At 45.2% G+C, this 27,111-nt stretch overlaps 1 protein-coding gene across 6 annotated transcripts in view; it reads right to left on the bottom strand.

The window, feature by feature from the left end:
- The window catches only part of Atg7 (autophagy related 7), a 208,594-nt gene extending 185,990 nt beyond the window's left edge, over positions 1 to 22,604 (bottom strand). For all 6 annotated transcript variants that reach the window (XR_015685579.1, XR_015685581.1, XR_015685580.1 and 3 more), the window contains exon 1: positions 22,571 to 22,604. The gene's annotated coding sequence lies outside the window, so the exon portion shown is untranslated. The remainder of the gene's footprint in view (positions 1 to 22,570) is intronic.
- Between the last annotated feature and the right edge of the window lie 4,507 nt (positions 22,605 to 27,111).

Below are 27,111 nucleotides of genomic sequence, written 5' to 3'. Positions count from 1 at the left end.
TATGCATATGTATCTGTGGTGGGGAGGGGATGACAGACAAATGAGTACAGGTGTCCACAGAGGCTAGAGGAGGGTGTTGGAGTTACAGTTGGTTCTAAGTGGCTGCTGAGAATCTAACCCAGGTCCTCTGCAAGATCAACACATGTTCTCAACCCCCAAGCCACATCTTCAACATCTAGGACATTTTTTTAAATTTATTTTTTATGATGAACTAGGTTTAATCTGTCAGGCACAAATGAAATCAATACCCATCATGCCTTGCTACCTTTGGGTTAGGGCTGACTGCATTAAAACAGAATCCTGAAGAAATTAACAATACAGAATGAAAAGTAGGCTTTTTTGGTCTTCCAGGTTAGTAAAAACTCAACTTTTGACCTACTAAGAAAATTTTGAACAACTGAGAGACATAAATAAAGCAGGCTTTTTATTGTACTCCAATGCTAGCCCATGTCCAACATTTCATATGAGATGTAAAATGCAGCATTTGGTATTCTCTATGCAATTCATAATGAAGATTCTGGTTTGGGAAGGTAACGCCGTGCCTTGACTATGAGATGAGATATAATTTACAGGAATTATCTAATATGTGGCATTTTAAATAACAAGGAGGCAACTGCCTCAGGAATTACTATAGTCATTTAGACTGTTAGGAAAGATACTGTTCGGAAAACTCACAAAAATGAGGTTGTTCATACAGGAATGAGCCCCCATATGAAATAAAAAGCCTCGGTGTTCATGTTTGCTAGTAACTCCCAGGCTCTGTGACCATAATAATTACCTCAAATAATTATATTTACTGTTTAAAGACAATTCACGACTCAGAGTTCAGATTCTAGCATCCATGTAATTATTGCCTAGAACTGCAGCTTCAGTATGCCTTCCTGGCCTCTACAGTCACCTGCATTTATGTGGCACAGACACCAACAGCACAAATATAGATAAATAATAAAACCTTTAAGAAGATACCTTTCCTACCATCCAGATGGGTTTTGCACAATTTTTCTGCCAAAGTTTTTGAGACATCAGTTTCCCCACCTTTTTAGAGTTTAGAAGCACAAGTAAGGAGTTCTGACGAGAGAGCTGCAGGAAAGCCTGGAGGAAGAGCGGGGTGCCAAAGAGCTTCAAAAGGCGGAATGCAGGGGATGATGGAGAGGGTCCAAGGCAAAGGGACAGATAATTGACTCCTGTAGGAGTGGGAGGTGACTGGCCATCCCAGAGTGAAGGTCTGAGCAAGTGCAGCAGGAGCAAAGCTGGTTGGTTAGAAATACCAGCACAGAAGAAGCCACGGGTAGGCTGAAACATCCTGGATGGAGCTACAGCAGGTACACACAAAGGACCACACACCTGCAGTAGCAAAGGTCTGCAAGTGGTGATGTTAGTTCAGAGGCTGGATGTGGACAGAGTTCAGTCAGTAGAAAACTTCTTGTCTAGCAAACATGAGGGAGGCCCTGGGCTCCATCACCACTGCAGACAAAAGAAAAGAGGTTGTGAACGGATGAAGAGCTGAGTAGGGCAGAGAAAGTGAGAACACAAAAGAGGGATTCTACCTGGGGTCACTTAGGAAGGGTGACCAAACATGGTCACTTGTGGAGTTTGAGGAATGGCAGAGCTGAGGTTGTATTGTAGTGAGCAGAATACATACTCAAAAGTGTGAGACCGGCATCCAGTACCAGCATAGTGAAAACAAACAGAAAAGCAATGACAGAAAGCCCTGTAACTGCCATGCATGCAGGCTAGGAAGGGCGGGGTTGGCGTCAAGCCAGGGATACAAACACAGGACAGACATTTCAACAGAGGGTGGTAATAGACAAGGAAACTGAGGTGAGCCCAGGAAGATGACCCAGAGGGATGAGCAGTATGGACTACTGGATTCATGGAGGGCATGACTACCTGTCAGATCTTGGGTGTTTTCCCTTCAAGTTCTTAAAAGCTTCAGGACTTTGACCTGAGTTGAATTTTTAAGAAAAGGCACTGAGGTGAGATAGAATGTGTGGGTTTTTTTTTTTTATTTGTTTTGTTCTATTTTTTTGATTTGCCTTTCCCTAATGGCCATCAATGTTGAATATATATTTTTATATATTTATTGTCTGTCATAGTGTGCCGAGAACTGTCTGTTCAGTTTGTTTGCCCATTCTGTGGTTGAATAACTTGTCCTTTTCTTGTTGATTTTTCTACAGTTGTCAGGTATTCTGCATAAGAAGCCCCTGTCAGATGTGTGGCCTGCAAAGTTCTCTTGTTCTATAGGTGTCTCTTCCGGTGTGGATGCTCTTTAAGTTGATGTAGCCCCATATGCTAGCTCCAAGTGTAGCATAACCAATTTAAGCTTATCTGACACACTTACAAGTAAATGAGACTCAGACTATGATTATTTCATTTGGCTTTGACAATTACTGGAGGGTAACCCCTAACTCACTTTTCTTACTGCTGGCCTGGCTGCCTCCCAGGTAGTGTTCTCAAATACGTGCTGTTTCTCCTGGCCCTGTACTCATGGTCCATCTCCTCTCATGGCACCTTCTCCTCTCTCCTCCTACTCTCTGCTTTCTCCTCCTTCCCTCTGCTCAACCACCTAACTCAAAAACCGGCTTACCTCTGATTCCCTCCAGTAATTGGCTGTAGCCATTTTTATTTAACCAGTAGTTTTAAATTAAGAAACAAAGTTTGCCCATCAAAAGCTGCTAAATTTGTAGACCTAGACCTTCAGGTACAGAATTTAACATTACAATGCATAGCAACAAACCAAACCTCAACGCCAAGGATAAAATCTGAATCATCTGCATCATACAATTGGTGCAGAAGATGACATGTATAAAATTCAGTATCTCCTGTCTTAGTTAGGGTTGTATTGCTGTGAAGAGACACTAACCAAGGCAACTCTTATAAGGTAAACATTTAATTGGGGCTGGCTTACAGTTTCAGAGGTTCAGTTCATTATCATCATGGAGAGAAATATGGCAGCATGCAAGTAGATATGGTACTGAAAGAGCAGAGAGCTTTACATGCTGATCTGAAGACAGCCAGGAGGAGACTTCTACTCTGCAGGCAGCCAGGAGGTGGGTCTCCTCCACACTGGGTAGAGTTTAAGCACTAAGAAACCTCAAAGTCCACCTACACAGTGACACACTTTCTCTAGCAAGGCCACACCTATTCCAACAAGGTAACATCCCCTAAAAGTGCCACTTCCCCAACTAGCTTACATTTGGGCCAAGCATGTACAAACCACCACACCTCCCAATCAAAAGCTATTGCACCACAGAACGATAAGGGTGAGACAGGACATCCCAGGACCTCTGTTTGGCCAAGAGCAGGAGCTGGCAGCTTCAGAGGACACAAAAGATGAGGGAGTCTGTACTCATGGTTCATTCAGTACTTGGAATTTTAGCTAGAACAGCAATACAGAAAAAGAAAGCGCTATCCAAAGGAAGGGAAAAGTCAAATTATCCTTGATTGCAGATGGCAGGAGTCTCTTCTTAGAAAATCCTCACAACTCCAAGACTCTTAGAATCAGCAAGGGAACAGGGTACAAAATTAATGTTGAAAACATTGGCTTTTCTATGTGCCAGCAATGAACTCACTGAGACAGAAAGAAAACAACCACTCACTGCTCAAAACAAATTAAAACCAGGAAGAAACCCAAGAGGTGAAAGGCTTCAGCAGTGAAACCTAGAACACGGACAGAACTGCCATCCAGCAATGAGACTTCTGTCTGAGTCAGGAGGATTAGTGCTGTTTTCAAATGACCTCTACTGGAGCAAGCTTTAGATTGGCTACAGCTCCCAGTAAAACACAAACAACATTTTTTATGTAGCTAGAGAAAAATCCTAAAGCACACATGAAGGAAGCTGGGAATGCTCTATGTGCCTGCAATATCAGCATGGGAAAGGAAGGTGCAGGAGGATGGAGAGGCCAAAGCCAGCCTGGGCTCACACAAAATTTATGTGAAAACACAAAAGACCCAGTAGAGTCAGAACAATCCTGAGCAAAAGGAGTGATGCTGGGGTCACTATAGTACCTAAATTCAAAATATACTACAGGGAAGCTGGGAGAGGCACACGCCTTTACTCCAGCACCTAGGAAGTAGAGGCAGGCAGATCTCTGTGAGAAAAAGGCTAGCCTGGTCTATATAGAGAGTTCCAGCCCAGTCTACACAATGAGACCCCTTCTATAATATTACACACGCACACGCACACGCACATGCGCACACACACATATGCACACACACACACACACACACACACACACACACACTATAGTACAGAGGCACAGCATAGTGCAATAGCATGTAGTAGTAAAAATAGTATGACGTATTGATGCAGCAGTCATGTAGACCAAGGAAATAAAATACAGGAACCCAGAAATGAATGCATGCAGCTGTAGGCAATGGATTCCTGAAAAAGGCACCAAGTAGCTGAGCTACACTGTCCCTTGGGCATGCACAAAGGCTCTTTGACCTAGTCTAGGAGACATCAGCATGTCTATACTTATCACTACACTGATCAGTCAATCTCTGGAATCAGCAGATGAATGGAGAGAGAAAACTGCTGCACATATACAATGGAGTGTGTGAGCCAGAGAGAAGAAATCAGAGGTTTGCAGAAAAATCGATGGAACTTAGAGAGCCATCTTGTTAAAGAAGACAGAGACAAATAGCACACATTTCCTCCTCCCTGTAGCAGCTGGGATTGAAAGAAAGAAGGCTACCAAGGAAAGGTAAGCGGTGGAAGGGATGCAGGGGAGGGTGAAAGAGCATCAGTGAATACCGAAGCTCAACATCTACTTGTACTGAGATGGCCCAGTACAGCTCATCACAGTGTGCAGTAAATACCCATGGATAAGTGTGCTTTGCAAAGGGGGCTGGGTGTGGTGGCACAAGTCTTTAATCCCATCACAGGATGAAGGAGGAGGAGGAGCTTGGTTAGTTCCAGGCCCTTAGAGAAGAGTAAGGACAAAGGACACCACAAAAAGACCTCTGTATACTGGATTTCAGTGCCTAAAACTCTCCAAACTGCAATTCAACAGAAAACTGTTCAGCGAACAGGCAGTGTACTCAGAGTCACCACAGCTGCCTGTGTACCCATGGCTGGGGCTAGGTCACTTTGCTGCTGGAAGTTTTAGGACAACTGCCTTCTACAGACTCAGTATCTTCTGCCCACTTCAAAGTACACTTAGGACCAGAGCCCCAGTGTGAATGGATGGTACATTCACGACAGGGCTTAGGAAATGGAGAAAATCAGCAGAAGACAGCAGGTAAGGATGAAATAATTAACCCCTTTCCTATAGAACTGGTGAACCTCACTGATCACCTAGAGCAGCATCATGCATCGGCCTCAAGAGTGCTGGGATTACAGGTGTGCACCACCCTACCTGCAAGCTTCAGAAAAATGAGGTGTATGAGGCTGCAGAGATGGCTCAGTGGTTAAAAGCTCATATTGCTCTTCCAGAGGACTGGAGTTTAGTTCTCCGCGCCCACACAGCAGCTCACAATGGTCTGTAACCCCAGCTCCAAATCGGATGCCTTCTTCTGACCCCACAAGGACACTACACTCACATACAAACCAGCACACCGACACACAGATAACAATAAATCCTTTCTAAAAATCGAGTTGCTTGAGTCCCATGTATTCTTCCTATGCAGGGGACAAAGGACATTGTTGGTGTCTAGGAGTCAGCAAGTCTGACCAGGAGTCCAGGTTATGCAGACAGATACCTGGTGCTATCTGGGAGCTGAGGGCCATGGCTGCTGTTTCTTGTATTCTTAGGAAATCTTTCCTCTCTTTGCAGGGAAAACTCCCTTCTCATGTCTTCGAGTCTTTTAGATAGCTCTCATTAATATCCACAGCTATTGAGGGGCAGTGGCTCCTTGTCCTACAGGTTCCATTACAGTATGGGATGTCTTTTAAGATGTGTGGGCATGTGTGGGCAGGTGTATGTGCATGTGGAGGAGAGGACAACCCTAGGGGCTGTCTTCAGGAGCAATGCCCACCTCGCTACCCTGGAGTTCATAGGCTAGAATGGCTGACCAGTCCCAGGCATCTTCTTGTCTTTGCCACCCAGTACTATGATTATACATGCTTGCCACTGAGTCAAGCATTTATTTTTACGTTATGTTTATAATTAGGGGAGATGGGGTATGCAAGTGTATCATGCCATACTCAAGGAGGTCAGAGGACAATTTGTAGGAATTGGTTCTTTTCTTCCACCTTGTAGATTCTGGGATTGAATGAGGTCATCAGGCTTGGTAGCAAGCACCTTCACACTGCTGAGCCACCTTGCTAGGCTATGTCCTGTATTTTCACTTGGGTTCTGGAGAGCAAACTCCGGTCCTCATGCCTTTTGCTACGTTATCTTCCAGATCCCTTTACAAAAACTCATAACGGCCAATGCCATGGCAAGTGTTCTCCCTAGATGTTCATTCTCCCCAGCATCAAGCATTACACTGTACATTGTATATAGCCTTCTCATGACAACCCAGAAACAGTTCATTTCCTTTACAATAAACGAGGTACTAAGAGATTAAGCAACGTGCCCTGAGTCACACAGTGAGGAAGTAGCATAAAGAACATGGGCCCACAAGTTTCAACATCCCTCTTCTCTCCCTGTGTTGTTGGGCCTTGATGGAAAGACCTTTTTTTCAGAATCATTATTCTCTCATCTCTTCAGCTAACCAACAACCAGTGTTTGGATACTCATTTGCTTGCTGATCTCCTTCGAACACAGGCTAAACACCTAGTGTAAGGGACAGGCCCAGGAGCGAGAGAAGTGCAAATGCATCTCACCCAGTTCTGCTGTCAGCTGTCCACAAATCCCCAAGATCAGGTCCAAGTCTTTCCCAAGTGCTCTCTGACGACCTGCTGAGGTGGAATTTTACTAGGGCCAACAGATTTCAAAGAAGCTCCTATAGCTTTGGGGACTGGGAAGGTCACCAGGAGTGACCACTTAGAAGAGATCATTTGTAATGTCATTTACACCTCCATAAAGCTATAGAGGTGTTAGGGAAAACGGAACAAAACAAAAGGAAGGCAATAAGAGGTGTGCTAAAGAGCATAAAAGGTGCAGCTTCAAACATTCTCTGGCTTACTTGGCTTTTGAGAAAATCTGGACAGAACACAAGATCCTATTGGCTTCACAGAGGGTATGGCTGGGCTTCACTGTGTGACAGGGGGGTGTAGCAGCCAGAGTAACACAACACAGGAATTTGCTGTAAGTAACAAGGACAGGATAGACCTCTGAGGAACCTAAAGGCAAGCATGTAACTCCATGCCTTCGCTGGAGGAAAGAACAAGGGACCTAGGGGAGCAAGTGCATCCAGGTGTGGAATCCATCTTGCCTATCTCTGGCTCTCATTCCTCCTGAAAAGCCAGGCTCTGCAGCTTTGAGTAGAGCAGAGGAGACCTCAGCCTCTTGTCATCTTAGAAGCTGAACACCTATACCACACCATTTCTACCTAGACACTGTGCTCAGAACAAGGGCCCCAATGCTGAGAGTGGGTCAAACTCAAGTCTCCAAGGTGGGACTGTGTGTTGTTTCTAGTGAAAGCAGACAGGCTTTGATGAGGGCTTGGCATGTAACAGACAAGAATCCCAGCAGCCAAACATCATCAAGATGAAAGAAAATGACAGTGTGGTTGGGCAACAACCCCCTCAGGGCTTCACCTGCCACAGAGTCCTGGTGCTAGCTGTAGACTTCTATCAACAGAGCCATACCCAGTGACTTAGATGTGGGAGCACAGATGTTAGAACATGACACTTATCCAAGGCTTATGACCAAACTGACCAAGAGAAAGAGGCTGGGGAGGTGGGATGGGAATAAGAAGCATGGTGGGAAAGGGTAAGACACAGCGGGTAGGAGGTAGGGGACAGGAAGAGGAGCCAATAAGTGGAAGGCAAGGAGTTAAGGGAAAAGGGACAGGGAGCAGGAAATAGGGGCCAGGGACTAGAGGTGAGGGCCTGGGCAGGAGGACTGTAAGCAGGAAACAGGATATAGGGAGGAAGTAGAGGGTGAGGGTAGGTGGCAGGGGTGGTGAGCTGAAAGCAGGAGGCAGGAGGCTGGGGAGTAGGAGGTGGAGGGTCGGGGTCAGCTACTGACAGAGTCACTGTACCATCTCTGAATCTTTCTAACTTGGTGCTGTGTATCTGCAACAGCACTACAGAAATAGGGAAATAAGAGCAGTTCCCTTTCTGTCCAAGCTGAGTGGGTACACGGACAGGCTTGGTGCTGGATTGACAGGGTAGGGCTTACCCAGCACGGTCATCAGAGCCATCCCAGCTGGTTACACCAGCACCTCCTGGCCCTGTGCTCCACTGATAGGAGGAAAAAAGGGTTTTGGCAACAGTGTCAGATACCAGAATTGTGTACATATTTTAAAAGATGGAGACTATCTGTTGTGGTTGTTCTTGGTTATCAACTTCAATTAATTACAACCCACGCAGCTGGGTACACCTGTGAAAGACTGTTCTTAATGAAATCATTTGAAATAGGATGATCCACCTTAAATCTAGGCCACACCTTCTGGTGGCAGCCTATATAAAGGACACAGAAGGAGGAGGCCTTGCTCTTTGCATGCTTGCCCTGACTCACTGGCATGACAGCCTATTTCTTTGGGATTCCTGAGTATACAGAAATAGTATGCACAGTTGAAACATCATGGACTGAACCACTGAATTCTTAGGCTTTCCATTGCTACAGCCATTGTTGGACTAGATGGACGACAGTCTGTAAACCACTGTAAATTTCATATATATGATAGATTCATTCTATCAGTTCTGATTCTCTAGAGCAGTGGTCTTCGACCTTCCTAATGCTGCAACCCTTTAATACAGTTTCTCGCTGGTGACCCCCCCCCAGCCATAAAATTACTTTTGTTGCTTCTTCATAACTGTAGTTTTGCTACTGTTATGAACTGTACTGTAAATATGTCTGGAGATAGAGGTTTGTCAAAGGGGTCACAACCCACAGGTTGAGAACCACTGTTCTATAAAGAACGTAAAATCTAAAGCAAATACTGCCCCCCCCCAAATACTTTAAATACTGCTGATTTTAAAGACTTAAAACTGAATCTTTAAAATATTTTTAGTTTTTACTTATACACATGTGAGTCTGTGTGTTTGTCATGAGTATACAGTGTACTGGTATCCAGAAAGCCAAGAAGATGGCATCTCCTGGAACTGGAGTTCTAGATAGCTGTGGGTGTTGAACACCAAACCTGGGTTCACTGCAAGAGCGGCCAGAACTTGTAACCCCTGAACCATCTCTCCAGCCCTGAAAACTGAATCTTTTACCTGCCGTGTTTTAATTTTTTTAATGTTAGGGGAATAAATATAATAAGTACTTTTTAACAGTAAAGAACATTGTATCCTCCACCTTCCCTCAGCTGAGCACAATACCCAGAGTACAGAAGATGCCTGACAAATGCTCACGGGAAGTCCACACTCCAGTCTCCACTCCAGGCCAGTGTGCAGATGACACACAGTAAGATAAAGCCTGTCAGACTCCAAATGACTAATGTTGCCTGAGCTGTCCAGACAGGAAGTGGGCTGCTCATTCCTTCCACTAGTGAAAGCACCCGAGTTAGGCTCTGATGATCAGGTGTCAAATGATGCTGTGCCAGCCACACCAGGGTCTAGCAAGCTTTCACTGCAAGTGGCTAGAAGGTAACGATTTTAGAAACTGCAAGCCACAAATAGTTTGTCTATATTAATCTCCCTTTTTACAACCCTGTAAAAATGTCGAAACAGAGACTGGAGAAAGGGCTCGGGGGGTAGGAGCACTTGCTGAGTTGAAATCCCTAGATTCCACCTAAGAACCTGAGTGTGGTCACACACAGCTGTAACCCCAGCAGTGGGAGGCAGGCAGGCGGATCCTAGAAGCTCACTGGCGGGCCAGTCATCAACTCGTAAACTGAAGGTTCAGTGGAGACCCCATCTCAGGGACAGGAGGTGATACAGCCGGACACTCAGTGTCCTCCTCTGGCCTCTGAGAGTGAAAACAAATCTATTTTTTTATTATTATTATGTTTTGGTTTTATGCTTTAGAGAGGCTGAAATTTCTGCCAGAATATTTCACATGGCATCAGAAATCACCAAGGGCTCCTGAAGACCAAGCAGTTTCCAAGGCTGGAATCAAAGGCCACAATCGGTTGATCTAGGATGTGACCTTGTAATACAGGACATACTGGGCAGGGTAATGGAGCAAGGCTGTACATAGCCAAGGCTGACTGTGAGCTTCCTATGAAGACCAAGCTGTCCCTGAACTCACAACCCCCTGCCTTAGTCTTCTGAGTGCTTGGGAATATAGGCATGTACCATCATGCCCTGCTCTCTGTAAACATGTGTTTATGATCAGGTAAATACAGTCTATGCAGACCACTCGCCCAGCTCACAGCATGAGATGCAGCACCTTTAAAATTTATTGAGACTTGGGAACACCCTGGAAAGACTGAGTCAGCAGGACTCCAGATTCTCAGAAGCACAGTGCCATAACTCACTGCCACACTTGCACATCCTGGGGATTTCCTTCACACTTTCTCCTACTTCCTGTCACTGCCTTTCAAGTCCTTCACTCTCAGCTCCCAGCCCTGCCTCGATGCATCTCTGACTTGATGCTCTTGAGGCACAGGCAAGCCGACTATTGTGCCCCAGGGCCTACTTTCAGCTCTCCCTCAGTCAGAGACTGCTCAGACACTTCCTTATTGAGACAAGCAAGCATGGGGTAGTTTGGTAACATGGGGCTAAAGGTATGCACACCCCCACACACTTCTAACAATGCTCCTGGGAGCCCGAGACATTTGCCTGCCTATACTATGCACACATACACATACCTCTCCAAACAATGTGTTTGGCAACCTAGGATCCGCACCCGCACCAACCTACACATACCCACTACTCTTCTCCCAGCCATCAGATTGGTTTCTCTTTCCCTTGACAGTGATAAAAGTCAGACAGACTCCTGCTCTCTTTGTGTCCAGGTATAAGAACCAGTTTTGTTACAAAAGGGCAAAGCTGCATTCTCAAAGGAATTTCTAGGGACAATCCCCTATCTACCATCTACACCTGTACAGAACAGAAAGCGCATATAACTAAAATCAGATTCAGGAAGTGACCTGTGCAGCAGAAAAAGGATTACCTGACCTAACCTATCATTATAGAGAACCATCTAAGCCCCTTTAGCAACAGTCCCTGCTTCTTTAGACCCCATAAAGAGAGCCTGGGCAGTAACTTGGGGCCCTTGAGTATCTTCACTCATGTGACTCACCGCTTAATGCTCTCTTGCAGCGTGCTCTGACCTGTTCTATTACTTTGCTTTGAATAAAGTTACCTCACTACCTTGCCACCTGTATGGGCTTTATTCTGCAGAATGGATGACCAGGACTGGCTGACAACTGTCCAAGGTGTCATGGAGTTAGAAGTCCAACTGATGCTCTGCTGCAAACTGAGGGAGGAGAAGACGGCTGGCGGGCTGGGAAGCAGGCGCAGCCTCACTAAGGAGCATGCCTGCACAAAACCGCAATGGAAACCTCGTGTGCTGAGATGCTAGCTGTGGTCTGAGGCCAGCCTGAGCTACACAGAAAATTCAGGCTGTATGACAAGAGAGTGTACGAGAGTGTGTATCAAAAACAAACAAACAAACCACACACACACACACACACACACACACACACACACACACACACACACACACACCCCACTCCATGAATGGAGTTTCTAGAAGAGGGATAAACAGGATCTTCTAGCAACATTTCTGCTGGAAGATTAATTTTAACACCTGGGCACACAGCCTTACTCTACAGCAGGCAAACCCCATCCACAAGGTTCTTTGAGTTGAAGTCAATTACAGCAGGGGTTCAGGGAGGTGGCTGAGAATGAGCATAAAGAAGCCTCCCAACGAGCTGGAAGATCCTAAAGCATGAGCTGGGTTGCTCATGGGCCTTTGTAAAGACAGTCGTGATCACTCTGTGTGTGTGTGTGTGTGTGTGTGTGTGTGTGTGTGTGTGTGTGTGTGTTAAACCTGGATACAAATGAGGAAGAAAGCCTCCAATGTCAAGACAAAGTCAGCTCCACCAAGAGCCACATCTCCATCTCGGTTAGGAGGTAATGACTTACTCCCTTGTAGAACCTGCTTCAAATAACAATTGTCTTCAGAGACCTAGTACTTTTGAACTGCTCTTCTGGCATTTTGTTACCAAACAGCTGAAAAAGGAGGTATTTAGGCTTTGATGTTCGTGAAATGTTTAGAAGGTGGTGCTTGCTGGGGTGTGGTGCGGATGCCCAGCAGTTATCTCAGCATGGGTCTAATTGGATTGGACACAGCAAATTGCAGACCAGTAGTAGATTGTCAGAAACAAAGGAGGCACACTGGTAGAAAATTAGCAGCTAGAGAAGCAAAAAGCTCTCTTCATGGAAAGTGGAGCTGGAGAGGGGAGCAGAGAAACACGCCAGCCTACCCATCCCCCAAATGGCCTCCCAGTCATTTTTCTGTGTTTTTGGCTTTTTGTTTGCTTTCTCTCAGAGAGTTGGAAAGTTTTTAATTATTCAGAGAGAAAATGCCAGAAGCAGAGTTGGCAGGATGCAGTGAAAAACTAGGCTTGAAGCCCCCTAGGAGCCAGGTTCTGGGTCCTCTTGCTACTAGCTGAGGAACCTAGGGCCAATGTTACAAGCCAGGATGCCTCTGGAAAAGGAAGGGGGATGGGAATGTTTGCCCCAGGGCCTGGCATCCAAACAGCAGAGGCATAGCTGCAATCAATTTTCCAGTCCCTCTTTGTGCTAGCCACCAGCATTCCACAAATATGGCTCTGCCTAACTCTGGCTAAGAAGTGCCTGGCTGGTTTCTTCTCTCTCAGAGGAGCCCAACAGCCACTACAGCCACAGCAAGGGCTGTTTGGGAATGAAGCAGTCAGCTCCTGCTTAGAACCCTCACAGAGAAGGCAGAAATTCCAGGGCCCAGAGCTCTAGCAGGGAGATAGATAGGAAGTGGAGACAGGAGGATTCCTAGATGCTCCCTGTCTTTGTCAGGGTTTCTATTCCTGCACAAACATCATGACCAAGAAGCAAGGTGGGGAGGAAAGGGTTTATTCAGCTTACATTTCCACATTGCTGTTCATCACCAAAGGAAGTCAGGACTGGGACTCAAACCGGTCAGGAAGCAGGAGCTGATGCAGAGGCCATGGAGGGATGTTTCTTACTGGCTTGCTTCCCCTGGCTTGCTCAGCTTGCTTTCTTATAGAACCCAAGACTACCCATAATGGGCTGGGTCCTCCCCTCTCGATTGCTAGTTGAGAAAATGCATTACACCTGGGTCTCATGAGAACATTTCCACAACTGAGGCTCCTTTTCTGTGATAACCCCAGCTTGTGTCAAGTTGACACAAAACTAACCAGTACACTCTCCCACCAGCTAGCATGGTACAGTGGAAAACCAACAAAGAGATTGTCTCAAACAAGGTGGAAGGCACAGGCTGACATCTGAGATGGTCATCTGACCTCTACACCGGGACCCTTATTGACACACAAAGTGCGTACATATTTCTTTTGAAGTTTCAGGGCTGGCACAAACTTTGTGACCTACAATGGCATATTGCCTGCTAGGGCGATGGTAGCACAAAGCTTGTGAAAGTAACCTACCAATAAATGATTTGACTTAGGGCCCAGTCTACCAGATGGAACCCATACCTGACACTGTGTGAGTGACCAAGAACCAGAGACTAGATAGCCCAGGGACCTAGGGTAAAACCAAACGATCTTGGTCTAAAAAAATAAAAACAAGCAAAGAAAAACAGACCTGAAGCCTACAGGCAAAACCACAGTCCAGTTTGGTACACTGTAGGACGGATGGGAGGGAGGACACAGTTTCGCAGGCTGAGGACTGGAGTTCAGTCCTACTTCATCCCCTTCCCACCTGTCTTTCAACTTCTGGGACTTTTCTGCACGTGTACACGAGATGTGCTGACTACAGATGTACTGTGAGGATTCAATCAGAAAATGCATATAGTTGCTGTATAAGAGACATTAAAACAGATAGCAAAGGGGACTTAATGTGACTGTGAAGCTCTTGCTTTGCAAGCACAAGGCCCTGGGTTCAGTACCAATATGGGAACGATGAGCTAAAACTATCAAAACGTGTTATAGATGTACTGGTTTCCTATCTTGCAGCAAACACCTGCTCTCTTGCCCCCACCCACCCTGCATGCTATATTTCAGGGTTTGGTAGAAGAGAGCAATAGGCCCTTCTACAGCAGCACAACTTGGAAGGGAACCAAGCACAGTGTGTAGAGTGTGGCAAAGGTCTGCACAGGTGTGCTGGGAGGAAAGAGGAGGGATGTCTACATGCAACAACTAGGCCAGATTGTTTCCCATGGATACCCTTCAGCCGAGCTCTTACAAACCAGAAGAGGACTCTCAACAGGGGCCTAGGGCAAGCTGTGTGGAGTAACATTTTTCTTTTGACCCTCACCCTATAAAATGTTGAACTTGGCTGGTTCCCTCTCAATTAAAAGAAAAGGAAAAGAGATAGCCTATGATTACTGTTACAAAGTAAAACAGAGCAAAATAAAACAGTCCACACACTTTTAAATCCTGAGAATGGGGCAGGTGGTGTGTAAGTCATCAGGAAGCTACATTGGGACTGAGTGAATGCCTCAGTGGGTAACAGCACTTAATAAGCAACCATGAAGATCTGAGTTTGAATCCCCACCTCCTGTGTAAAAAGCAAGCAACAGCCATGCCTGCCTGTAACTCGAATGCTGTGACTTGGGAGTTTGCTGGCTCCCATCCTAGCTCCAAGATCAGTGAAAGGTCCTGATATGAAGGAATAAGGTAAAGATTGGCAAGACACCAGCTGTCTGCCTCCAGCCTCATGTGTGCAGTTGCATACATGTGTATACTCATACACAGACACACAAACACACACATTCACACACTATGGTAGGCCAAAGGGAGAAGTGTGAATTGGGGACTGCAGCACAAAACTGCAATCCCAGCCCTAAGGGCAGTAAAGAAAGAGGATTATGAAAAAAAAGAACCAAAAAAAAAAAAAAAAAAAAAAAAAGAAAAGAGGATTATGAGTTTGAGGCCAGCTTACACTAGAATAAGACACTATTTCAAAATTAAAAAACAGAAAAGAAGCTGGTTTGCTTCCACACCAATTCCAGAATGCCCCAATGGCTTTTGCACAGCTTGGGACATTCTTGTTCTACACACTGACCCAGTTATTTCCCTTCCCTGTCTTCATCTTAGCCCTGCCACCCTTTCTACAGACACTGCATGTTCCAAAAGCACTGCACCTCATCTTCACCATACAGTCAGTAATTTATGAATTTTTTTTTGAGACAGTCTCACTATATAGCTCAGGCAGGCTTCAAATTCCTCCCACCTTGGCCTTGTGAACGCTGGAATTCCAGGGAAGGGCCAGCATACCACCATGCCCATCATCTTATACATTATGAATATCTGTCTTTCCTGGAAGCAAAGTTCAAACAGAGCCATGCTGGTTTCCATGTTCCCACCACTGCTTTCCCAGCATCTGCCCGAGTCCCCAACCACTCACACGGTTCTACCAAGGACTTGCTGATGACAAGGCCTAGGAATGAACAGCCAGCAGGGTATGTTCAGGCAAACAGGAATGAGCCTAGGCAGAACAGAGAGGTATGAGGACAGAGCAGCTAAAACCTGCTGGACACCAGAGCAGGCAAAGCTATACCTGGAAGGGCCTGAGAGGAGGCCTTCCATTCCAGCAGAGCTCTGTACTCCAGAAAGGGATTGTACAGTAGCAAGGGTGGACTGCTAAGGTGGGCCAAGCAGCAGGAGGCAGGGCGGGAATGTAGACAAGGAAAGGAGGGAAGGCAGTGAGGAGGCCAGCAGGTACAATAGTGTCAGGAATAACTCAGGGTGGAGATCCTGCAAGGGAGGGAACACCCAAGAAGAAAGATTCTGCCTCCAGGACTGAGGAAGAAGACGATGGCAAATTAAAGAATGCAGCAAGAACAGCAGATTTACAGAAACAGGAACAAGCTTCCATCTGGACTCAGAGACCCCGAGTGCACTCTTGGGGTACCAAGACACACAGAAGGGGTCACATGTCTGTTAGCATAAAGTTGTATGTGAGAAGGTCAAAGAATTGTGGGTACAGCCTTGGAGAAAACTAGTACTCAGAGCAGAAGGGAGAGCGCCCATGGACGTAATCAAGGGGGAAATGTCAGGCTGGGAAGCACAGGACAACACCAGCAATGCACAAACACCAGCTATGTCAAGAAGTTCGAAGATGAAGCAGAAAAGCTGGGGAGCTCTGGCGGGGTGCTGTCAGCTGCTTGGGGGTGCAGTGTGGTGGGTGCTGAGTACAGAAAGCATGGCAACCAATGAGGGTGGGAGGAAGCAGAGTGTTCCACACTGCACTCACCAACACTGAGTGGAAAGGTAAGCAACAGTAAATAGAGACTGTGCTTCATTTTATACCAGAAAAGAGAAACTGAGGCTATTGAGGTGGGACTGGTTAGTAAAAGACCAAATAAAATGAACAGACAACGCAGCCAGGTCTCAAAGAAAGAAGACTGGATCTGTGGTGGTCTGAATCAAAACAGCACCTATAGGCTCATAGGGAGTGGCGCTATTAGGAAGCAAAGCTTTGTTGGATGAAATGCATCACTAGGGATGGGCTTTGAGGTCTCAGCAGCTCAAGCCAGTCCTACAGACTCACTGTCTCCTCCTGCGGCCTGTGGATGGAAGTGTAGCACTCTCAGCTGCTTCTCCAACACCCTGTCTTCTTGCCTGCTGCCATGCTTCCCATCACCACAACAACGGACTAAGCCTCTGGAACTGTAAGCCAGCCCCAACTAAATGTTTTCCTTTATAAGAGTCACCTTGCTCAGCCATGGTGTCTCTTTACAGCAATGAAACCCTAAGACTCAGCCTCATAGTGCATGAGTTCTTCCTGCCTTTCATGAGTCCCCCTTCCTCCTGTCCATCCTCCCTTTCAAGCAAAGACTCACTACGTAGCCTGGCCCCCAACCGTCATAATCCTCCTGCCTGTCTCCCAGTGTGGACTCACAAATGGGAATTAGCCACCAAGCCCCTGCCAACACAGTCTTTCCCCAGATTAGAATAAAGTGCAAGTGATGGACAAGGCTTAAAAAGACTGTGAGGAGCAACAGAGAAGGAAGAGCCTTGGCTGATGGGTGTAACGAGGTGAGGTAAGAGGCAGGGAGGGCAGCTGAGGACTGGGGGAAGTCATGGGAAATGGACAAGAGCAACCCATAGTCATGTAGGTAGCATTCAGAGTTTGCTGGAGACACCGAGTGTGATTGGAGGAAGAGCATAACGTATCTCTTAAGTCATTGGCGGGGCTTTAGGAAATGCCAAGGATGTGCACCCCTTTCCCACATGGCTGGATCCCCTGAGGAAAGAGACATCTTTCCACACATGCTCCAACCTAACGAGCAGACACCAGTTCAAAGGGTGGGGCCTAAGTAAAGAAGGCAGGGACACCTGGAATTCTGGGGTTGGACCCAGTAAACAGTAAACAGAACTTGTCTAGTCTGCTGTGTACATGGAAATTCATATTGTCTCATCTCACCCAGGACTACACAGTGAGCCTTCAGACTCTGGGAGAGGGAGGGGAAATCAGGAGGAGGAAGAGGAAGGTTTAATAGACTTCACTTCCCTGGGGAAGGGTGAAAAACTGAAGCCAACTGATTCCAAGTCTAACCTCAGAGGAGGCAGGTAGAATCAGAAACTTTAAGCAAAGAACTCAGCCCACAACACGAGTCTTGTCTTCTCCCTCTCCTGAGTCAATCCACAAAGCCTACCTCCCTTCTCAAAAATCTACTGCCTTCTCTGTAGCCAGTGATTCTGATTAGCTGTTGTCCTGTCACCTGGATCACTGCCACAGAATCCTGACAAGTCCTCAGGTTGACCTGCGCTGTGTAGTGACTTAGAGATGACAGCACAGGCACTCCTTGTTTACAATTCTTCAGTGCCCCGCTTCCCACTCCAACACTTGCAAAATAAAAGTCCACGATCCAGCAGGTAATGGTGTTTGTTCACAAGCTGACCACCTTTGCTTGATTCTCCCCAGGAGTCATGTGGTGGAAGGACAGACGTGATTCCTGCAAGTTTTCCCCTGAGCACTATGCTGCACCCCACCCCACAGGACATTGTAAAAGTCTCCAAACTTCCCAGCAGCAGTACATACAGGCAGGGCTAAGTGAGCAATGTTTACCTCATCTTCCCCTCGCACCGTTTTGTCATACTGGGGACAAAGCCCAGTGATATAGCATCCTTGACCCTAATCTTAAAACACATCTAATAATTTGCCTTTTTATTTATTTGCTTTATTTATATATTTGCTTTATTTTAATTAATTCACAACTGAAACCATCACACTGCTAGGTTAAAGCAGCATTCAGCTTGCGGTCAAGCAGTTGGCCATTCTCAAACTATGCATCTTAATGAATGCGGTTCACTTAGAGTGGCTGTTGCACGCATGCACGCATGTACACATATAATGCAGAAGAAAGAACTATGACAGAAACTAGAAAAAAATAGTGTTCTACCTTAACTTTTGTTTTCTGAGACAAGGTCTTATGGGGCCCCCGTTGGTCTGGAATGTGTAATCCTCATGCCTTAGCCTTCCAAGGAGAGGCAAACACCAACAAGCCCAACTGGGAAATGCCAACATTAAAAAAAAAAAACAATTGTTCTATAAATTCTGTATTTTTGTCATTTTAATTGTAGGAAGAAGTAAGCATGCCACAGTACACACGTGGGAATCAGAGGACATGTTGTCTCCTTCCACTGTGTGGATCCTGTGGGTCAGACTCAGGTCATTAGACTTGGCAGAAAGCACCTCTCACCACTGAGTCTTCTTGCTGACACAGTGCATTCTTTTAATTTATCCGAATTTGCTATAAAGATGGAACTCAGGGCTTCGTGCATGATGGGCAAGTGGCACAGCACACACCAGTCCTCTCCTCCATATTCTACAGAAGACCCTGAAACCCAGGAAGTAACTTCTAGGAGTGTGGCATGCAACCTCTGTGCTTAAAATGGCACTGCCCACAGGGCCATACATAATGTGGCTCCTACTTCCCAGACACCTTTCAGCCTGCAACTCTCCCATGGCTCTGCTTCCTTCAGGCCATGCAGTGTCACCGAGGCTCTGGTTCTTATCACCTGCAAACCCTCTTCATTTGGAGTACTCTGGGCATTGCTACAGGTGGGTCCAGCCTTTTGACACTAGAACAGTATACTGTCACATATAAAGTTTATGCTAACTGTGAAATCTAATGTTTTAAATAAATTTGCAATTTTGTGTTGGACTGCATTCATAGCTGTCTGAGCCAAGGCCACACACTGGACATATGTGCTAGGCCCAGGATAAAGTGCCAGCTGTGTATCCCCAGCCTGACTTGCCTGCATCCAAAGTCCTCCTCCCTCAATCCTTTGCAAGTTTCTTGCCAGATTGTCACAAGTCAGCTCCTGGAGGGCAAGGATACGTGCATCCCTCATTTTTGTATTCCCAGATTCTGGGCCATATAAGGCACTAAGCAGATCCATGCTTATTTCTTTAATGAGATACTGGCTAAGAACAGAAAAGGATTCCCCCTAACTCCCTGCCCCCCAAAAGCATTTCTCTGTGTGACTCAAGCTATCCTGTAACTCTCTGTAGATCAAACTGGCCTTGAACTCAGAGATCTGCTTACTTTTGCTTCCAGAATATTGGGACTAAAGGTATGTGCTATGATACTGACCTTCAGAAAATGAACCTTGATCCTGTGATTCTATAATAAAACCCTATCCTTAACTCTTTAAAGGGTTTCAAAAACCATGTCACATGAAGCCACACATGAGTTGGCCACAAAAACTGGAAGATAGACATTCCAGGCAAATGAAGGCAGAGCTCTATGCAAGACACAACTGTAAGAAGTGTGAGAAAATTGAGGGACAAGGCTGGGGTGAAGACAGTTTTCATTGTTTGGGTGAATTCATGGTATTGGGGCTCAAATACCATTTTCTCAGAGTTCATTCTTGCTCACCAAGTCCTCAAATAGCACCCTCAAATCCAAATAGCACCTCTCACTCCTTAGAAGTATTTTGTTACTAATTCAGTCATTTTTGAAGACTGGGCTGGCCTTGACCAAGGCATGCAGCTGAAGATGGCTTTGTTCCTTGTCCATTTCCATGTGTGTGTTGTCCATATACGTATATGCACGTTTGCATTATGTGAGGGTACACGTACATGGGGATGCACATATGTGCACATCCATGGGGAGGCCCAGGTCGAAGTTGGGAATCATCCTCCATCACATTCCACCTTGCTTCATTGAAGCAGTCTCTCAGTCAGATCCAGAACTCATCAATATTCTCTATCAGTAGTCTAGCTAGCCAGCTTGCTCTGCACGGCCAGCCTCCACCTTCCAAGGCTGAAATTGCAGAGAGGCCACCAAGCCTACCTGGTATTTATGAGGATTGTGTTTACATGGCATGGGTTAGCCACTGAAACATTGTCCCAGGCCTCGACTTTTAAGTTTTTGTTTGTCACATAGTGGACAAAGCTCCACTATGAAGACCAGGATGGTCTCAAGCTCATAAGGTATCTCTCTGCCTGCTTCTGGTACTGGGATTAAAGGATTGCACTGCTACCCCTACCAAAACCTTAAACTCTTTTCTCTTTCAAGACAAGGTCTCTCTGAATAGCACTGGCTGTCTCTGTAATTCCGTAGACCAGGCTGACCTTAAACTCAGAGATCCACCAGAGTGCTGGGACTAGAGATGTGCACCACCACACCTAGCACCTTGAACTCTTAAGCCTTCTCTACCTCAGCCTCCAGGTGCTGAGATTAAGACAACCACTACCACCTCATTTAAAGTGTACAATTTATTGACACTTTGGGGGATCCTATTTCATCTTTAGGACTTACAAATAAAGCCTGGTATATAATCAGCATTCACATATGCCTTTTATTTCGTCTATCTATGCATATTTGTTAGGCATATAGACCAGACACTGTTCTGTATGTTGCGATTTAATAATATAAAAGTCTTGTATCACAGTAGAGCTGCTATGGGTAAAGAACTAAACGCATTTAGCTACGGAAGGGAGAGGAAGGCAACCTAAAAACAAGTGTGACTCCAATAAGGCAATGAGCTGTGACTATAAGCCACAGTCCTTAGCTCCTCACATGACTTTTTGGGTAAGAACTGGGTGGAGGCAAGCTGGAAGCAACAGGAAGTCATGAGCTTTCACAAACCAAGGCCACAGTGGCTGAGGTGTCTGAAGACCAAAAAAAAAAAAAAAAAAAAAAAAAAAAAGTAAACAGTCTATGGGAAAGGAAAAACCTGAGGCAGCGACAGAGCTCTCAAGTCTACAGCCAGACAGGTCTGTTTACCAGTTACATGGGTTTTTTAAAAAAATAATAAAAAAGCCAAAATCGAACCAACATCAAAAGCCACCAAATTATCATGTTTGAAAGGGAAATCACGTTTGTGACCAGGATTTAAAAACAGGGTGCCTGGGATGGGAGTGAAGCTCTGAGTTGATGATTATTGCCCGGCATGCTAGCTTGTCTTCCAGCACCAGGAAAAACAAAAACAAAAACAAACAAACAGGAAACAAAAAATCTCAAAAGCTATCAGGCATAGTGGGACACATCTGTAATTCCAGAACCAAAGAAGGGGGAAGTAGAAGTATAAAAATGCAGGTTCAAAGGCAGCATGGGCTACATGGCATTCAGTCTTTAAAAAAATAAAAAGTTAATTTATACTGGAAAGTTGACTCGACTTAGTGCTTACAAGGACCTGGGTCAGGTTTCCACAACTGCCTGTAGCCCTCCTTCTGCCATGATCTGACATGTTTTGTCTCAGGAGGCTTCTATGGGTTCCTACACTCATTCGACTAAACACACATACATGCTCTCATAGTTACAAATATTTTTAAAGAATTAAATAAGATTGCATACGCAGGAGCAGGTTGAATTCGGTCTCACCTCAAATTCAATGTGGCGTGTGCAGGTAATTGAACCCAGGACACTGAATGCTGAGGAAATGCTCTGAGACTTAACTACACCCCATGTCCCTTTTCCAGTTTGCAAAAGGGTTTGTGTCAGATTGCCCGGGCTGGTTCTAAATAGCAATTCTCTTGGCTCAGTCTTCCTGCGGTTGGGATCACCTCCTCCGCGACCAAGCCTGGCTCAGAAACTTTCTGACAAGTACATTTACCTCACCAGTTTGATTTCCTGTAAAGTACTAATTTGTAATCTTTGGGTCCTTTAAGGGGGTGCAGAACCTCTATTAGAAAAGATTTAAAGGAAAAAGTATGTCCTCTTCATAAGTCACAAGATCAGAGTCCTTCACAGACCAGAGGGAACAAGCTCACTTGTGGCCCGTCCATACATTGCAACAAGGCAGCACTTCACAATGAACGACCAGAGGCGCCTCCAGACACAGAGACTAGAATACCCTCTGCGGAGGCACGAGGACACCGAGTATGGACAGATGAAGAATATTCCAGACCTGCCCAAAACTAGCCTTAGCTTTCCAAAGTAAACCCCGCCAGAGCCGGCGCCTGCTCCGCAACCACGACTTACTTACCGCCGCTCAACTTCCGGCAACCACAGCCCCAGACGCGCCGCGCGGCCCAATGACGTAATAACTCAGCTCACACAAACGCGGAAGCGCGGCGCGCATGCGCACGTTACAACAACAACAATAAAAAGGGTCCCTACCGCCTCGCTAATGGGGCTTAATGTTTGAAGGCTAATCTGTAAGCCTTCTTGGGCTTTTAAGGAATATTATATTTTCCTGCGAGTGACTCTAGAGTACTACGGAATTACTGTCATTATTATCAAATTCCCAGGGTACTTCTAGAGTGCAGGTGTTGAAACAAGGTTTGCTTTTATTCTTTGCATTTTAATTTAATTTTTTGAAAGATTAAACTACATAGCCAGCCATAGCTATTCTGGACCTGTATACATACATCTGTCTAGTCTGGAATTAACAGAGATTGCTTACGTTTGCTTGCCCCTAGGGTTAGGATTAAAAACTTTCCCAACCTTTCCTCACAAAAGGAGCTTATTTGCATATGGAAAGCCTATGACTCTGGAAAACCGAATAGAATAGAAAATAACCACCAACCTACTGCGGCCAGAAACTTTAGTGACTGTGAAACCAGTTCTTAAGAACCTATTACGGGGGTTGGGGATTTAGCTCAGTGGTAGAGCGCTTGCCTGGGAAGCGCAAGGCCCTGGGTTCGGTCCCCAGCTTCAAAAAAAAAAAAAAAAAAAAAAAAAAAAAAAAAAAAGAACCTATTACGGAAATTGGACACAGTACTACCTGAGGACCCAACTATTACCTTACCACACTGGGTATAAACCCTGCCGGGGTCCAGCCTCGACACAGGATCGGAGTTCTCAACTGGAAGCAGGGATATCTGGAAGGCACATAATAAATATACACAGACTACTCTTTGGGTACAAACCGACAGGCAATTTCAAGGCTTAATATCTCTCTCTCTCTCTCTCTCTCTCTCTCTCTCTCTCTCTCTCTCTCTCTCTCTCTCTCTCTCAGCTTAAGGCTGCACACACTGCATTCTCTTGCGCACTCTGCTTTTTTTTTTTATTGCAGTTTTCTTTTCTCAAACTTCCACACTCATGCATATTTCTGTTCATTACCCTTTCATTCTCACACACACTCTTCATACACACCTCACACATATCTCACACACACACTCTTCATACACACCTCACACATATCTCACACACACACTCTTCATACACACCTCACATTCTCTCTTCACTCAGTCCTTACATTCTCCTTTCATGCTCTCTCACTCGCTCTCATATTTGTTCTCAGACTTGCTCTCTCATTCGCTCCCTCATGTGCTCTCTCATTCACTCTTCACATTCTCTCTTTCATGCTCTCTTCATATGCTCTCTCTCATTCACTCTTCACATGTTCTGTCTCATTCTCTCTTCACATGTTCTCCAGCCTTTCTCTTGCCACAGTCTTTTATTGATAATTCAAAAGTAGGTAGAAAAAAAGACATTGTATAATCATCGCCAAATCAAAAAGAATAACCACATCCCACAAAGAACTAAGAAATACAATTGTTCCCCAAAGTTTCAAGCTTCCTCTATTCCCAGGTCTGCGGCCAAAATAGTAATAATTGTAAACTTATCATTATTTAAACTTTAACTTTTAACTTATTATACTTCAAAGCTAAAGCTCCGAGGTCAGCTATTTGCATTTTCCTGTGAAGCTCTAATGATAAATGACATGGGCAAAGCTGTCAGGCAGAAAGAATTAAGTTAACCCTTAATTCAGTGGTTCTGCTAGCTTTCTTTCCTTGCACACAATGACTCTCATAAGAGTCCCAGTATTTTGACTTAGTTTACTAGTATATAATTTTATATATTCTATACTTCCTTATCCAGGAACCACTCTCAGGTGTTTTATAAAACTTAATTCCCAATTTCAATAACTTTTTCTTTTCTTAGGGTCCCAATGTTGACTCTAATTCATTTTCTAATAATTTCTTTAAAGTTCCTTTGCAAGTCAAGCATTAATCTGGAGCTACTATTGTGCAGTTATTACATTGTTTCCAAGATGAGAACACACAGCATGCACCTGGGTCATTAGGGCTGTGCTGTGCCCCTGTGCCTCAATTTCCAATTGTTTAAGAATCATAACATCAAGGAACATCTAGTTTCACAGAATTCACCAGAGCAGAAGGAGAAAGAAGTAGGAAAGTCAGATATAATAGAATAATTATGCACACCAAGGCCAACTGAAAGGCAGTCACGCACAAATGAAATCTATGCAGCCGTTGTCCAGGGCTAAGGTTAGGAGAAATGGGAACAACCAGTTTTTACAAAGAGCTGCTGCGGGCTACTGAGATGTCTCCATCCTGGCCTTCTGCAGGCAGCCTCTTATTTCAGATGGCAGGTGCCCTGGAGGGGTGTGTGTCCTGCTTCTCAGAGTCCCAGATGCCACCCTACTTTATAAGGAGCTGCCGCGGGCTTCTGAGCTGTCTCCATCCCAGCCTACTGCTGACAGTCCCTGTCATCATATGTTGTCCCCAGCAATACCCAAAAGATGCTCCAACCTAAAACAAGGACACATGTGACTACGTCCATAGCAGCCTTATGTATAATAGCCAGAAGCTGGAAAGAACACAGATGTTCTTCAACAGAGGAATGGATACAGCAAATGTGGTACATCTACACAATGGAATATTACTCAGCTATTTAAAACAATGGCTTCATGAAATTCTTGGTAACTAGAAAATATCACCCTGAGTAAGGTAACTCAATTAAAAGAACACATATGATATGCAATTACTGATAAGTTGATATTAGCCCAAAAGCTCAGAATACTCAAGATACAATCCACAGACTACATGAAGCTCAATAAGAAGGAAGACCAAAATGTGGATGCTTCAGACCTTCTTAGAAGGGGGAACAAAATACAGAGGAAAAGAGTGAAGCAGGGACTGAAGGAAAGGTTATCCAGAGACTGCCCCACCTGGGGATCCAACCCATATGCAGCCACCAAACCCAGTCACTATTACTGATGCCAAGAAGTGCTTGCTGACAGGAACCTGATATGGATGTCTCCTGAGGGGCTCTGTCAGAGTCTTACTGATACAGATGACCATTGGAATGAGCACTGGGACCCCAATGGAGGGGAGAAAGGACTGAAGGAGCTGAAGGGGTTTGCCATCCCATAGGAAGAACAATAAAATCAACCAGCCAACACACTCCCCCACCCCCTGAGCTCCCAGGGACTAAACCACCAACCAAAGAGTACACATGGAGGTACTCATGGCTCTAGCCACATATGTAGCAGAGAATGGCATTGTCTGGCATCAATAGGAGGAGAAGCCCTTGGTCCTGTGAAGGCTGGTTTCCCCAGTGTAGGGGAATGCCAGGGCATTGAGGTGGGAGTGGGTGCATCTTTATAGAAGCAGGGGGAGGGGTATAGGAGAGGGGGGAAAAGGGGATAACATTCGAAATCTAAATACATAAAATATCCAATAAAAATAAACAAATTTAAAGAAAGAACTTATTACTAGTCTGGTGTGGCATATGTCTTTAATCCCAGTATTGGGAGGCAGAGGTAGGTAAATTCATGAGTCTTGAGTCCTGGGACAGGCAGAGCTACAAAAAGAAACACTGTCTCAAACAAAACAAAACAAAACACAAAACAAACTAACAAAAACTTATTACCGGCAAAGCATGAGAAAACCTTTTTTTTTTTTTTTTTTTTTTTTTTTGGAGCTGGGGACTGAACCCAGGGCCTTGCACTCGCTAGGCAAGCGCTCTACCACTGAGCTAAATCCCCAACCCGAGAAAACATTTTTGACAGGATAATGAACATGATGAAATGTTCTAGCTGAACCGGAGTGTACTTGACATGTTTTAGTTCTGTAGTCCAGGATGATCAGAGCGCAAAGCAAGCATCCCAATACTACATTGCCACTGCTGAGATGGCTGCCATGGACACCTTTCCTGGCACACAGTGCCTTTGGGGTGCCTCTAGGGACTCATCATAATAAGATGAACTATTTATTGATTTTCTACAACCAGGGTTTCCTGTTTCTAGTGGATATATAATGAGATGACTTTTGTGTGTGTGTGTCTTATAGCTCATATGGGGTGGGCGGGACAGGAGTAAACAAATGAAAAGTGGTTCCTGAAGAAAAGTTACTTTGGAGTCATATTGACAGTAAATAGTCTTAGACTCTGACAAATAAGAAAAAAATCCTGGTGTTAGGGAGGTGGCATGAGGCTAAGGAACAGGGGTTAACTACTGGAATTGGAGATTACCTGAACTACAGGTAGGCAGATGTCTTCAGGATGGCAGTTGGCTTCAAATCACAGTTGATCAACAAGTCTGCGACCATGTAATCATCCTGCTTCATGCATCACAGAGAGCAAGATGACAGGTGTGTGTTGCTGTTTCTGATCAGCTCCCTCTGCTTAAGAAGTAACACACAAGACCAGAGGGAAAAGGCAAAAGGGAGCTAGTATAATGCAAGGGGGATGGACCATCCTATGCTAGACTGTTTCTTCTCCTGGCCAGCCTATTCTCTGGTGGCTCTTTTGATGGCAGAACCTAAGCTTGGGACAAAT

This window comes from Rattus norvegicus, chromosome 4 (genome assembly GCF_021556685.1).
Source record: "Rattus norvegicus strain SHRSP/BbbUtx chromosome 4, alternate assembly SHRSP_T2T, whole genome shotgun sequence".
Classification (NCBI taxonomy): domain Eukaryota; kingdom Metazoa; phylum Chordata; class Mammalia; order Rodentia; family Muridae; genus Rattus; species Rattus norvegicus.
This window is presented reverse-complemented; position numbering and strand designations above follow the sequence as displayed.